Source organism: Balaenoptera physalus, assembly GCF_965194825.1.
Source record: "Balaenoptera physalus genome assembly, chromosome: 12".
In the NCBI taxonomy this organism is placed as follows: Eukaryota; Metazoa; Chordata; class Mammalia; order Artiodactyla; family Balaenopteridae; genus Balaenoptera; species Balaenoptera physalus.
The window spans coordinates 65,213,743-65,229,005 of record NC_138897.1 but is presented as its reverse complement, the minus strand read 5'-3'; the positions used below and the strand labels follow the sequence as shown (position 1 = coordinate 65,229,005).

At 45.5% G+C, this 15,263-nt stretch overlaps 1 protein-coding gene across 6 annotated transcripts in view; it reads right to left on the bottom strand.

Annotated features, from left to right (window-relative positions):
• PTPRM (protein tyrosine phosphatase receptor type M) overlaps positions 1 to 15,263 on the bottom strand; it is a 745,633-nt gene that overhangs the window by 510,975 nt on the left and 219,395 nt on the right. The gene's annotated exons all lie outside the window — the stretch shown is intronic.

Genomic DNA, 15,263 nt, shown 5'->3' with positions numbered 1-15,263 from the left:
GAAAAGAAGAAAAATACAAATTCCCAAGGGAGACAGGACCCTGGTTAGGCAGTTCTTTCCCAAGAAGGAGCAATCTAGTTTCCCCTAGAAATAGAAAAATTTTAGAAGTACCACAAAGAAGTCTTTACTTTTTCCTTTGTATGACCAAAGGAAAGGATTTCAGTGCATGAGACCCACAATTACACATACTCTAGGGTCTTACAAATGATCTTGCAGATCTTTGACGATACTCTTGAGATTTACATGTCACGTCGACTTAAGACATCTTTATGAATGATCTCATAGCAATATTTTCAAACCTCAATAACATAACACAATCACGTGTTTGGGCTACTTATACATATAATTTTGCAATTTATATTCCAAGTATCTATAAGCCCATGATATAAAAATTCCAGTTTACATTAGCAATCTAATTTTGGCCACCTATTTCTGGAATATAAATACCTTGATTAGGTAAGGTAGAACATACTAGTATTTTCCTGGAAGTAAAATATGCATCTATTGTTATGTTGAATCTGAAGAGAGTGTCATCTTGAATTCTAAGGCAGGCAAATGTATAATTATTATGTACTCAGGTTTTCAGGTTTCCTGAAAATATTATGCACAAAAATGTCTCCAACATTTATATACATTATTTTGTTTGTTCCTCTCAACACAGAAGTGCTTTGAACCAGACACATCGTCACAAAGATATCACTATTATTATCATCTACATTCAGGTTTTCATTATTTATGATAACAATAGGACAGATAATCCAAATGGCAGGTAATATGAAAATCATTTCATTTTGATTTCAAAATACAATTTGGTTTTTATAGTCAATGCACATCTCTGATACCACGGGACTCAGCAGTACTGAATGTGAACTGCTAGAACTTACTGAAGGCCAAACAAAAAAGAGAGGAAAAGTGGTTCATTACTGAAATACTTACAGGATGCCATCATTCATTTCTGTAACTATTTTTCTTTTACAAATAGACTTCATACCTTTTACTTCATTTATCTTTTCAAGAACCCTAAATACACCAGCACAGTTATTATAGCGACTGTAGCACCAACAGGGCTGGCTATATATCCCAGAGTCCTGAGATGGCTTCTAAAACACGGGTTATCTTTAGACTGGAATGATCCCCTTCCCTGTAATCTTTCTGACTCCTTATTTCAGTCTAGAAAAACACAGCATCCTTCTTGCCAGATGCATAACACAGTGAATTCTATCACGCTCAGCTCAGTTCAACAGAACTCACGAACGAAGGGCCTTCCCACGTGCATGGGGGGAGAGGTCCAGGCCCCTGCACACATGAGGATGCAGAAGTATGGCCCTGCTTCAAGGATTTTACAGTCTTGTGGCTTTCAGATTTCCACCTCCCCTCTCATAGACTTTGCTTGGCACTACAAATTCCAACTCAGTAGCTCCTAAACCATGTTACTCATCAGAACCAGGAGAAGCATTACAATTCCAGATCCTTGCACCCATTTGATTTTCGTGAATATGAGGTGGAACCAGATATAAATGTGATACACACGTGTACGTATTTACACACACACAATTTTTTAAAAACTTCCCAAATGACTCAGCTCTTTTGACAGGTTGTGTCGGGCATCGCCACCTGCTCTGGGTTGTGAACTCCCTGTGGTCATGGACTATGTCTGGCCCCTCTCTGGAACCCCTGAAGCATCTGTACAATACAAGCAGAATGTGTCTACAGATTTTTGGGCAGGTAACTGACAATGTCCACAACTGGGAGAAAACCATGTTCCCTGACAACCCCAGGACACATGTGTCCATGACGGATATGCAGATGCTATCATGGGCACATGTGTTCACGTGGGAAATTAAATCCACCCCAGTACGACCATGTGGATGGGCCCTGGTAAAGAGGCAGGCAGACTCCCTGAATGCTCAGTGGGGACTGACTCCCTTTGGCTTCTGTGGTCAGAGTTCAGGCGACTGTGGGCACTCAGTGACTGTGCCCAACCAAGATCCGTGGTGCCCTGGAGCAAGGCCCTAGCATGAAGGAAATGCAAACGCTTACTGAACCCTTACTATTCTGCAAGGGTAAAGGATGTATAGGAGACAGTCCCTGACCGCAAATAATCTGCTCTCTAGAAGAGAGAGACTTGTGGACCAGCGCTCAGCCGTGGGAGGTGCTAGAGCAAAGGGGTAAAGATGGGACACGTTTTCTTTCCCCTCTGTCATTAGGTGAATTTTAATGAAGAATTGAGAAGGGCTACAAGGCCACGGGTATGTTTAATGACATCAGGTCCACAGCCAAGAGAAGAAAAAGAAGGAAGGACAGCAGACTGGAGGGGAATGTGTGGCCCAGGGAAGTACTGGGTTTGTTTCTAAGATTCAGGAGATGACAATTTGCCTTTCTTTCTGCCAGTAATAATGAGGAACATACGTCTATGCTACTCTGCACCAAATGCAACCACAATGCACATCGTCAACACATGATAAGATTTTGTTAAAGAGAGGGAAGCATATCTTTGCCTGGAAAAAGAGTAAAAGAACGTATGTCCAAAAGTAGAGAGTTGTTTTCTTTGGGCGATATGACTGCAGTTACTTTTGTTATATAATTTTCTGTATTTTCTATGATGAGCAAGTATTACATAAGTTATAAAAAAAAAGAACAACAGCATGAGCTGTTATTTCATGGAAATTTCATTGGATACAACTATCTACTGTTCAACACCTTTAATTTCTTAGTTTCTGCTGACTCTGCTTTTCCAGGAAACCACTGAGCCCAGCAAAAAAAAAATGGGAGAAAACCATTTTACCAAGTCCAACTCTCATTACCGAAGTCACAGCCCTTGACTTCGCAGGACGACACGCCAGGCAAGTAAACCACTCTTCAGTGTGATCAGAAATTGCTTGGGTGGCACTGCCAGTTTGACATCCACCTAAATACACCGTGTTGTATTTACACTAAGTCCTAGAAAGACACATTACCAGGGGACGTGCCCATTGAAAGGCTTAACATTTTGCTAATGCGGCTTGCATTACGTCTGAAACGTAAATCTCACACATGCAGATGAGGACACGCTCAGACACCAGGGTTTGTAGACAAAGTCAAGGGTGTGGTTCGCTGTGAGATAATACAGAGCAGGCTCACATGACCCAATCAGAGAAGCAGAGAGATACGTGCAAACAGACCAAAGGGGCCACGTTTCACTCTAAACGCTGCTGTCTTGCCTGACTGGTACCACGTCGCCAAGGATGCCAGCCAATGAGTAAGGGCAGTGAAATGGTCTCAACGTCATCACCATTACACCAGAAGCATGTAAACGGCAAAACTAATTATACTTATGGAACAAGTTTTGTCAGGATTAAATGAGTTAATATATGCAAAGCTTTTAGAATAATGCCTGGCTCACAGTAAACACCGATAATATCCTATTAGATATTATTCCAGAAAAATGTAAGCTTCAAGACATCAGGGATTTATTTCTGTCTGTTCTGCTCACTGTCGTCTCCTCATGCAGGTGTAGCCAAGAAGCATTCATTGGATGAATGAATCCTGCGGAAAGAAGACAGATGCAAAACGCTTGGTCTGAGGGGTGTAGGGCAGTGCCCTACACCCAGCAGCAGGGTGACCAGCATGGGCAGGAGTGTCAGGCTCTCACGTCGGAGGAAAGGGCAGCAATCTCTAGTTCGGAGCACCACGGAGATCGGTGGCTACCAGCCACGCTGGATGCCTGTTAAATTAGTCATTCTGACCCAGTTTCCCAGCTGCCAAATCTGCATTTTCTTCTCTCTCTCACTCCGTCCCTCACACACCTGGCTCTAAAGGGCCTTCACTGTTCCCTGACTGCAAAAGTTCCCAAACTTTCTCCGTTCACATCACTCTCAGTGTTTCAGTGATTTTTTTTTTTCATGGTGCCCCTAGGCCAAAGGAAATACCTCCTCACTCTGCTTATTAAGTATCTAAACAACTTGATGGTAGTCACTTGCATGGTGTCCAGCCCATATTGCTGTGTTTCCCTTGAAAACATAAAGATCCTGCAATACCCTATATGTTTGTTATAATGTTCCAGGGTGCCCTGGCACACAGTTTGGGAACCAGGGCCTTAGCAATTAACTTCTATCCTATTCAGGATAAACTGCACCTAAATTAGGGATGCCACACAGTTCCACATCCTGGCTCCTTGCCACTTCCTCTTAAAAGCCAGACAGAGACCCTGGTCCCCGCGGCACTGACAGACACCACATGTGAAATGACAGTAAGCCTTCTACCAACAGGAGCAGGAGAAGACCTGTATCTCCGTGTTTAACACAGACAGACAGATGGACATGTTTAAGCATGTGGCATAGATCCATGAAGAAAAACTGAAGTCTGCAAAGCACAGTGATAATCCATTCACCCAGAGGCTCCAGCGAGCAGCCAGCCCAGCGCTACGTAACGTAGCAGGTCTGCTCCCATGCCTCTGGGCCAGACCGTGCACCTGACAGCAGGTGCCTGTCCTGCTCTAAGTCAGCCTGGACAAAGGCCACTGGGACCAGGAGGTCTTTCTCCTCTCACCACATCCCCAGAGACAGCCGTATTTTGAGGTGGTGTCTTGTTGTATTGTAAATGGCAAGGCAAAGCTTTTTTTTTTTTTTTTGGCCGTGCCACATGGCATGCGGGATCCTAGCTCCCCGACCAGGGATTGAACCCGTGCCCCCTGCAGTGGGAGCGCGGCGTCTTAACCACTGGACCGCCGGGGAAGGCCCCAAGGCAAAGCTTTTAACCTTAGTAATTGGACAGGAAACTACAAAGTACAACTGAATTTTATTTTATTTTTTTTTAATTGAAGTATAGCTAATTTACAGTGTTGTGTTAGTTTCAAGTATACAGCAAAGTGATTCAGTTATACATACACATGTGTATATATATTCTTTTTCAGATTCTTTTCCATTATAGGTTATTATAAGATATTGAGTAGAGTTCCTTGGGCTATACAGTAGGTCCCTGTTGTTTAACTATTTTATGTATAGTAGTGTGTATATGTTAATCCCAAACTCTTACTCTATCTCCTCCTCAATTACAAGTGAAGTGAACAATGTACCTTGCTAGTCTAGATAGGACTAGTCTTACTAGTTACTGAAAGAAAATGGAAAAAAAGAAATGAGAAAAGGAGAGAAGAAAACAATGAGCAAGAAAAGGAAATTTTTTAATACTAAAGAATCTTTTTTTCAAAGAAAGAGAGTACTATGGAGCAAAAATCAAAACACAGCAACCCCCAGCACACAAACACGATGGCTTCCAACTGCCCTTGGGCTGGTGACCATCAGACCACCGCGGACGGGGCTGTTCCTGTGCATCCACCAGGACAGATGAGGCCCTGTGCAGCCTGACACCGCCCTGTGGAAATGTCACAGCCTATACTGCCCTGCGGGACACTGAGAAATCCCACCTCCTCCGGGGAGCTTATTCTGACAACAGTGCCAAGGAGAAGGTCTTCTTTGTGTTTCACTAGCATTTCTCTAAATTCTCGATGGAGATAGCGTGAGAAGGAATGTGTACCAGGCTGTCCCTGTACCGCACAGGTGCCGTCTGGCTCCAAAGAATCCAGACCGTGGGAAGTGCTCCACACTGGGCTACCAGGGCATAGCCTTGCTGGGGCCACAGAGCCAGACTAGGGTCCTGGGGGAGGGATGAGCACTTCCAGAGGGTGGCCGGCTCTTCACCTGTACTGAGATCAGTCCTGGTAGGAAATGTGGAGGTAGGATTTGGACCAGGGTTCCAGAACTTCTCCTCCTTCCTAGAGTCAACAGTCCCCTCTGTCTGGCTGGGAGTAGGTAGGTCTACTTAAGGGGTTGGGCGGGGGGTGCGCTACAGGGGTGGGAGGGAGACAGGCAGGGGTCAGCAGAGGCCCCAGGGGTAGGTCCTGCCCTGCTGCAGGATCCCCACGCTGCACTTCCCTCCACTGGAGCTGAAGCCCTGGCAAAGCCAGGTTGCAGATGCCAGCCTGCTGTGTCCAGCCAAGAATCCACGGGAAGGGTCTGACCGATGCTCGGGACAGAGCAGCCGAAGGGAAAGCACTTCCCCTTCCCTACTGGCCACGGTGGCACCGGCAGCAGAAGTCACCAACGGAGAATCAGCAGCCTGGCCACACGTGAACACTGGAGTCTTTAGGGAGAGGGTGGGGCTCCCAGGGAAGGAGCTCTGGGGCCTGGGGAAGCTTTCAAGGGGCCAGTTTCCAGCAGGAAACCTAGGGGCTCTCTCATCCTAATTTCCTCCACATTCAAGATCACTGTCTGTTGCGGACAGATTCTAAGTGTTCCTTCCCCAAAGCCACACACAAAAAAAAGCAAAGTGCATTTCACAGTGTCGGGGGGGGAAGCTTTCGTAGGTGACTGCCCCAGGAAATAGAGAGGACCCATTCTAAGGGGACTACCTTTGATTTCGTTGGTGATCCCAACTGTCGGCTGTGGGCTGGAGCAGCCAGAACCCAGTTAGTTCACTTTCCTCCGACCAGGTCCTGCACCAGCCAGGCTCAGGCAAGCAGGAGGGAAACAGGTCACCTGGAGACGCATCGCCTGCCTCCCCGGCTCCAGGGAGAAGTTCTGCTAGGGGAGGTCCCTGCTGTGTGTGGCACAGCATCAGGACCAGCGCAGATGTGACTAATCAAGGGGGGGGGGCAGTGAGGGTTGAGGGTCCAAAGGACTTGCCAAAGGGTCCTTTGGAGACCCTACCCATTTCTTTCCAGGAAGCTCCCGCAGTCTCACTCAAGTTTAAGGTACAGCACAGGTATAAATTAGCCATGGAGTTCATCACCAGAGCTGGAGACTCAGCTGGTATTAATTTTTCACAAATTGCCCCTTGACCATAACCCTCTACTTTACAAAACCCTTCCGTGGCTCTTGGCTGCCTCTGTGGAGGGGCTTGCTTCCCACTCCACCCTCTCTCCACCCCTCCCCAAAACCCTCCCCCAATCCCACCCCCACTCTCAATGGCACACCCTACAATTATTAAACCCCTGGAAATCCCTCAGCCATATTACCTCTACTTTACTACACTGACCGTCTAGAAAATGTTGATATTCTTTCCTGAAATCACTGCCCACACCTTATCTCTCCTGAGAAACTTCCTCAACCCTAACCTTAAAACTGATTTAAACCTTTCACCCTGGAGTCTTCCTTTCTCCTGCACTGTACTCCCCAGGAGTTGCCGTGTGTCACTATCAGAACATGAATTCCACGTCCTAGCACGGAAGTCAGCAACGACACAAGTGCATTCCTGCACCCACTCCATCCATAGCAATAAGATTGGCAGGTTACCGCTGAAGAAGGCCATGGACTAAGCATTCACTCACAGGCACAGAGTAAGTACTTCACAGACATTTAATTTTGACCACAACTCTGTGTGTAGGGTTTATTATGTCTATGTTGGCATGCAGAAACCTGGGACAGAAAGGTGGGGAACTGTCCCCAAGATAGCATAGCTACTAAGAACAAGCCAGGATTCAGATGTGCTTAAGACAATTCTTTATTTATTCCCTCCCAGAATCTGCTATGTGCCAGTCTGTGGTAGATACAAGGATGAATAAGACCCCTGAGTCCACAGGGTGAAGGGAAGATATATAAGGATGCAATTAAGTGTCACAGAGGCCGGGATGTCAGTCTGTACCTGGTAGGACGAGCCACAAAGAAGGGAAGGATTAATTTCACTTTAGGATGGAGTCACAGCTGCTCTTGAATGACTGAATGAATGCGGTTAGATAAATTTCAAAGCTCTCATGGAGAAGCAATAATAGGCAAATCTAGCCAAGGAAATTAACAATGCTTTCTTTACTCTCTGAGCTACTTATAAAACAAACAAACAAAACTCATCTAGTTTAGAAGAAGCAGTGCGGTCGCCTGGAATTATATTCCCTAGAAATTAAGTTACATCTTTCTCTGACAACTTTCATTAAAAGCTCCCTCCAAAGAGGGTGTTGGCCAAGACAAAAGCAAACTAATTTCACCCCGGGGGAAGGAGCAATTAATTTGTAAAATCCCTAGGCCAATGAGTGTGAGGTTAAGGAAAGACACCATTTTTCACATGGACCATCTGTGTGGCAGAGCATCCCTTTCTGGCACGAAGCCTTTTTCATCCTTCAGTGCTTGGATAAGGAGGGCAGTAGCCTCAGTCCCTACTGGCCTCCTTGAAACTCATTCCAAGTGGAGACCAGCAGTGAGATTAACGCTGCCCAGAGGTGCACGGGACGGCTTCCAGGACCTGTGCCCAAATTCCATGACTTCTGAGAATCACATGGTGCAAGGACAAGTCCAGTTTTACAATGTGACCCCAATTATCCTACTGGAGATGGTTCTATCCATCATACTGATACAGGACAACAGGATGGCCAAAGTGCATCCCCAGGCAGGTATGATCATTTCACGCAGTAGATATGACCAATAGCAGAGAAATCATTTTGTAAATGGAATCGTTTAAAATCCTTCACAAAGCTAGGGATCCTTTTGTTATAATAAAAGCCATATCTTATATTTTATCCATTGTGCAAGTTTAGGCTTATATAGTGGTCAACTGTCAACTACTAGAAAAGAGCAGGAGGAGGACAAAAAAATTAGCCCAAAATAGTATCTAATACTCTGGTATGTATCCACCCCCAGGCAAAAGTGCATTGTCTCTGAAATTCACAAAACTTCAAATAAATTACGTACAGAAGTCGTATGTCATTATACTTATATCAACTTACTTCACATAATACATACATATTTTAGGAGTTACCACTGTGTGTTTCCTTCATGTCATATTTACCTGGATTATCAGTGTAATCTCTTCATCTGGTCTTATTCTAGCAATAAATAATTATTACCCACAGGTAAATAGACTAACTAGAAAAAATAAAGGACCCTCTTTTCCCAAAGAGATGCATTTCAAATAAAATTTCAGTCCTTATGCTGAAATATTATCTATCAGTCCTTTATATATTTATGTTGTTTGGATCAATTGTGTGCTACTGATAATTGTAGTGACAAGCCAATCCAGAAGAATTTGATTTTTAAACATAAAACTTTATGGTCATGAGAAATTTTTTTTAAGTATTATTTTAATTTATATGTTAATTTTAGATGTAGGTAAACAAAATAGGGTGATGCATGAACGTGTTAAAGAAGCAAACATGTGACATTAGAAAATACCAGAAAATGGGGAAAGTGGAATGGAAATATGACATCAAGAAGAAAAAGGAATAATGTAAAATCTCTAAATGTTAAAGAAGAACTCTTTCATGATTTAAAATGAAAATAGGGCTTTCCTGGTGGTGCAGTGGCTAAGAATCCACCTGCCAGTGCAAGGGACATGGGTTCGATCCCTGGTCCAGGAAGATCCCACATCCTGGAGCAGCTAATAAGCTCGTGCGCCACAACTACTGAGCCTGCGCTCTAGAGCCTGGGAGCCACAACTACTGAGCCTGTGTGCCACAACTACTGAAGCTCACACGCCTAGAGCCCATGCTCCACAACAAGAGAAGCCACTGCAATGAGAAGCCTGCACACTGCAATGAAGAGTAGGCCCTGCTCGCCACAACTAGAGAAAGCCTGCACACATCAAAGACCCAACGCAGCCATAAATAAATAAATAAATAAATTTATTTTAAAAACAATATATTAAAAAAAAATTTTAATTAAAAAAAATGAAAATAATGGGCCTCAAACTACAATGGTATTTAGATTCCAGATGACATATTTATTATGTTTATATTATTATTTATTTTGCTATATTATTATTTATAGAATAATCATTGATTTTATATCAAAATCTCAATATTTATAATTTATTGGAATTACATGCTTTACACATATTGCAACTTATGATGAAAAACTTTGCATTCAATTTTAAGTGTGTGAGAGGAGCACATTATTGTTTAAAAAAATTCTGGTTTGAAGACAACTGGCCTATGTCAACTCTTTATGCCACATCAACTCTGAGACTCTAGTTTCTAAGGACTAGTGCATCAGGTAAAAATTCCTTAACCAACAGAACACCACTTCCTCTCTATGACAGTGGCATTTTCCAAAGGCAATGGTAGTCCAGATACAGACTCTGGAAAAAGGGACCCATCTTCAAAGTCTGAAAAAAGTCTGAAAAACACTGGGAATTTCCTGGCAGTCCAGTGGTTAGGACTCTGCACTTCACTGCAGGGGGCACGGGTTCGATCCCTGGTCGCAGAACTAGGATCTCAAATGCCATGCGGTGCAGCCAAAAAGAAAAAAAAAATCTGAGAAACACCGCAAAGGGAATTCTGCTTGCCACAAAGACGGAGTACAGGCTAAATTAACCATCCCACAAGGAACAAATAAAATACACACAAAATATAAGAAGCAACAGTTTACAAGACACTGGATTCCGGGGAACAAAGGAAAGTGATACTTGAAAGATGGGTAACAAAGGAAGTGAACCCTACAATCACCCCAGTTACTCCCTTGCGAGAGTCTATAGGCTGCATGCAGATAGGGGGCTTTCAGGGAGCCCAACACATTCCCTGGGTTGAAGGGACAGTCAGAAAGAGTTTGGAGAGGCCAAGGCGGTTGGAGCTTGCAGGACAGAGCACTGGAGAAAAGACAGCTGCACGGAGATCGAGCTCTGGAGACCCACAGCACATTCCCCTCAAGTGCTCATCTGAGTATTCATCAGCACATGAGGAAACCACCCAAGTCTGGAGAAATAAAAGTTAAGCCAAAAATTTTAACACGTATCTAATATGAATTTTGAAAGAAAAAAACTGAGAAAGTAACAGAAGCGACCAAAGAAATAATAGAAGAAAAATGTGCAGAGGTGAAGGCACATGTTCTCAGTGGAGAGGACCCAGGAAGTTCCAAGCAGGAGCCAGGGAACAAGGGCGCACACCTGGATATGAAGCTCCTTGGAGCCAGGTTCTCTGTCTTAAACACTCAGCTCCTTTGTGGATACCAGAAATGTTGCATTTAAAGGATACGCACTGGGACTTCTCTGGTGGTCCAGTGCTTAAGAATCTGTCTTGCAATGCAGGGGATACCGGTTCAATCCCTGGTCGGGGAACTAGGATCCCACATGCCGCAGGGCACCTAAGCCCAAGCGCCACAATTACAGAGCCCACGTGCTCTGGAGCCCAAGTGCCACAACTAGAGGGCCCAGGCACCGCAACAAAAGATCCCGAGTGCCAACTAAGACCCGACGCAGCTGAAGGTAAATAAATATATAAATATTTTTAAAAAAATAAAATAAAGGATACGCACTACTTAAACTATGGCATGGAAGGAGAACCAGACATGAATGACTGATTCTGTCTTTGAAAAACAGTCTTACTGGCTCCTGAATTCAAGCTTTCGCTCTTTATCAATCTTAATGAAGTTTCCGCTGCAAAACAGCTCTTGAGATCACAACACACGAATGCGCACCTCCTATATCCTTACGATCACATCCGCGTTCATTCCCTCTCCTCTCATTTCTCTCTGCCCCCTCCCGCCAAGTCCTCAATCCCTCCTACTTTGATTTCCATGCAAAACCCTGGGGACCTGGCCTTGGCACCTGTTTATCTTGAGGGAACATCGCGTAAGAGATCCTCTAGAAGGGAAACGTCACCGAAGTGGGCATAATCTGCCATTGCATGCAAGTCACAGGGGTACATTCATCAGCACGATGTCTCATAGAAAGACGTGGCTCTAACATTGTCAGCTGCGTTCTACGTGAACAGCGCAAATGAGCCGGGACAGGTTTTAGCAAACCCTTCTTTCTGCTTCAGTCCAACCTCAGACTGACAAGTTCCACGGGCGCCTCTGCGCTCCTGCTGTTCGCTGACATTTCACACCCCTCCACGCACTGTGTAGTGGTACCCGGTTGTTCACTCTTCAAAGAGCTAGACCGTCTAGACCCAGTTTCTCCTTCACAAGCAAGTGCACTTTGAACTAGTATCACTATAAAAGAAAAAAAAAAAAGAAAACAACTTTCCAAGTCTCAGTTTTCAATATTCAGAGGGGAAGTTGGCAACTAGATATTTTAAATTCTGGACTGATTACACAGCTCTCCCATACTGCTTTGTAGAGTTTTATTTTCATACTTGCCATGAGAATCCATCACATTCTGTCCCCAAAGGGAAGAGAAAGAGCTCACCTTTTGATAAACAGCTGCAGGAGATTCTGGGGGCAGATCAAGCCCCTCCTGCTCTAAACCCAGGGAGCTTAAGATCTGAGAGGCTCACTTCCCACTGCGAAGACAATTCTTCACCCTTCCCCCACAAACCTTAATGGGGCGTTCGCTAGGTACCTCAACTGGAAAGAGAAAAGCGGCTTATGAGAAAGACTCCAGCATACAGAAGGGGAGAGATAAAAGGAAGAGCAAGAACAGACACAACGGACTTAACAGAACCTACAGCCTCATTAAATAATAAAAACGAATGTGAAAAGTTACTTGCAAAGCTGAAATTAGGGAAAAAGCAAGCCTTAAGGAAAGTGAAGGGGCTTCCCTGGTGGCGCAGTGGTTGAGAGTCTGCCTGCTAATGCAGGGGACACAGGTTTGAGCCCTGGTCTGGGAGGATCCCATGTGCCGCGGAGCAACTGGGCCCGTGAGCCACAACTACTGAGCCTGCGCATCTGAAGCCTGTGCTCCGCAACAAGAGGCCGCGACAGTGAGAGGCCCGCGTGCCGTGATGAAGAGTGGCCCCCGCTCGCCGCAACTGGAGAAAGCCCTCGCACAGAAACGAAGACCCAACAGAGCCAAATTAATTAATTAATTAATTAATTAAATTTAAAAGAAAAAAAAAAAAAAGGAAAGTGAAGGATGGCCATAGAGGAGCTGGGATTCCAGGAATAAGTGTCTGTCACTCAGTGGTGTCTCATTTACCCAACAATGTTATCACAGAGGCAGGGTTGCTAATGAAAACACAGTAACCTGAAACTGGATTTAATTCATTTTTGTCTTGATTATGAACCAGTGGGCAAGGGCCTTGATGGACAGGAACGATCATAAAAAGGTTTCAGAGCCGGGGTTCATGTTCACCCCAATGCCATACGCTGGAACTTCATCTTATAAAAGGTGATCCCAGATATTACTCTCTCCAGGGTCTCGCATCTACAGAGGCTGCCATGTAAGCACGTGGGTTAGGGGGTCGCTGGAGAAAGAGAACTAGGCATGGCTTTCTTGACATGGGAACCCATTCTGGCCTAAGTCATTTTGTGATGCCACAGGGAAGCCAGCCCCCAGGAAGCCAGCCCCTGGGCCCCGTGACCTTGGCTCTCAACCCACAGATGGCAGCTTGGCCTGGCTGCAGTCATAGTGCAGACATCATGGCTTTTGAACTGGCACAGCATCCCACTCCAGCCCAGTGCAAACTGGGGCTGTGCGATCAGGGCAAACAGCTTCCACTGCAGGGGGATGAGGCGCAGGGAGACTTCTTCTGTACTTGGAAGGAGGTTGGCTGTGACGGAAACCAGTTCAGGACCTGCCGGCCCAGCCTGTGACACAGGATAGGTCACTCTTGCCTCTCCCCTGCTCCTTGCAGAAATGTTCCACACAACCTGGTTGACGTTTGCGTACTTTTCCTTGTCGGACTGTTTTCTAGAGGCAAGCTGGTTGCCAAAGCTGCAAACTGATTTGTGGCAATTTGAGCCCAATATTGATTGAAAAACATCACTGAGCAGAACGCAGACTTGAACAAGTATTCAACTGTTCAGAAAAAAAATGTAAAACCATGGATAATATTGATTTTTATTCATTGAGAATGAAGTTAAATTCCTATCTTCATTGAAAATAGCATAAAGTACAAAAAGTATTGAAAAAACAAAGTGGGCTTTGGTAAAAAGCTAGACATTTCAAATAGGAAAAAAAGTTGCTAAGGAAAATCAACCCTCTGGTTGAAGCCTATTTCATACAAGATAGGCTTGACAAGTACAATGCATTCTACTACTACTACTTCTAAGGGACATGTTTTAGAAATTTTGCTACAATCTGTCCACAGCTTTAATGCCCTCCACCAAACTCCAGAGACAGTACCTTCTAAACGTCTGTTCAAACTGCAATCTCTCCCTCCCTCCCTCTGTTTCTCTCTTGTGTGTGTGTGTGTGTGCATGGGCACACACAGACACACTGCTAAGTAGGTGTCTTTCAGGCGAATAAGGCACTCAGCTCACACTATTTCTGGCATCTCTAAAGCTTTATAAGTCAAGTGCAAATGTATATAGCCCACTGCTTACAAACAGGCTTTGCCCAAGAAATGCATTTGTAAGCAGGCTACCTAGAGATCATAATGAATGTTCTTAAGGAAACTATGTATGTCAGGTAATTTGCATCCTTGGGCAATTCACAATGAGTCATGTGGCCCTGTGTGTCCCAGGGATAACGCTGTAACACGCGTACCACTAACCTGATTACCAGGTGACAATGCCACCAGGACAAGTGCCTTGCATTTGGGGGACTCAGCTCCATCCATACCTCAGCCGCAGCTTGCCATGGGGCGGTCCCCAAGGCCCAGAGAAGCGGGGACCAGAGCCGGGGAAGGGGAGAAAAAGAGGGTGGGGGGGGGGGTCTTCTGCTCCTGTAGATCCCGAAAAGTAGGTATTTCTGATTCCAGCTGCTTCTCCAGTTGCCTTTTTCAGCCCCACTCTCAGACTCCACCCGCCTCCTATTATTCCAAAGTCACCATGTTGTGCGGAAGCTCAGGACCACTGACTTTCTCCAGACAACTCGTTGCTGAGAATGTTCGCTTGCTCCCAAAGCAAGAGGCACCCCTGAGGTTCTGGTAGGAATGAGTCTCTAGTATCCTGAGGCTGCTGCCCTCTTCGGCTCCCACCCGCATTCTCCCCCCCTCACCCTGCCCCATCACACTTAGGGCTCTAGTAAAACTTACCTTCACTGCAAAATTAACATGTGCCCAGGTCATCCCGAGCATTTAATCAGAACAGGGCTGCTGGGGTCGGGGGAGTATGGCAGGGACAGCGGAGGTGGACAGGAATTAGGAACTCAGTCCAGGGGCTGTGGACACAGCGCGGGCAGTGGCCGCAGCAAGGAAGGGGGAGCTGCAGACTCAGGCGCCCCGTCTCCGGGCGCCCTGCCCAAACCCAGGGCGGGTGACACGGGCCGAGAGCAGCTGTCCAGAGAAGGGAATGCTTCGGAAGAGCTTGTTTACCCTTCCAAGCTCTCTTCCTATATTAACTCCCTGGAGCCTAGTGAAGAGGTAGTGCTGTAACTTGCAGATGGGATCGGGACCCAGAGATGCCAAGGAACTTGCCCGAGCCCCCGAGCGGGAACTTGAACCCAGGCCCACTTCAGAGCTGGCTGTCTTCTCCCCCACCTCC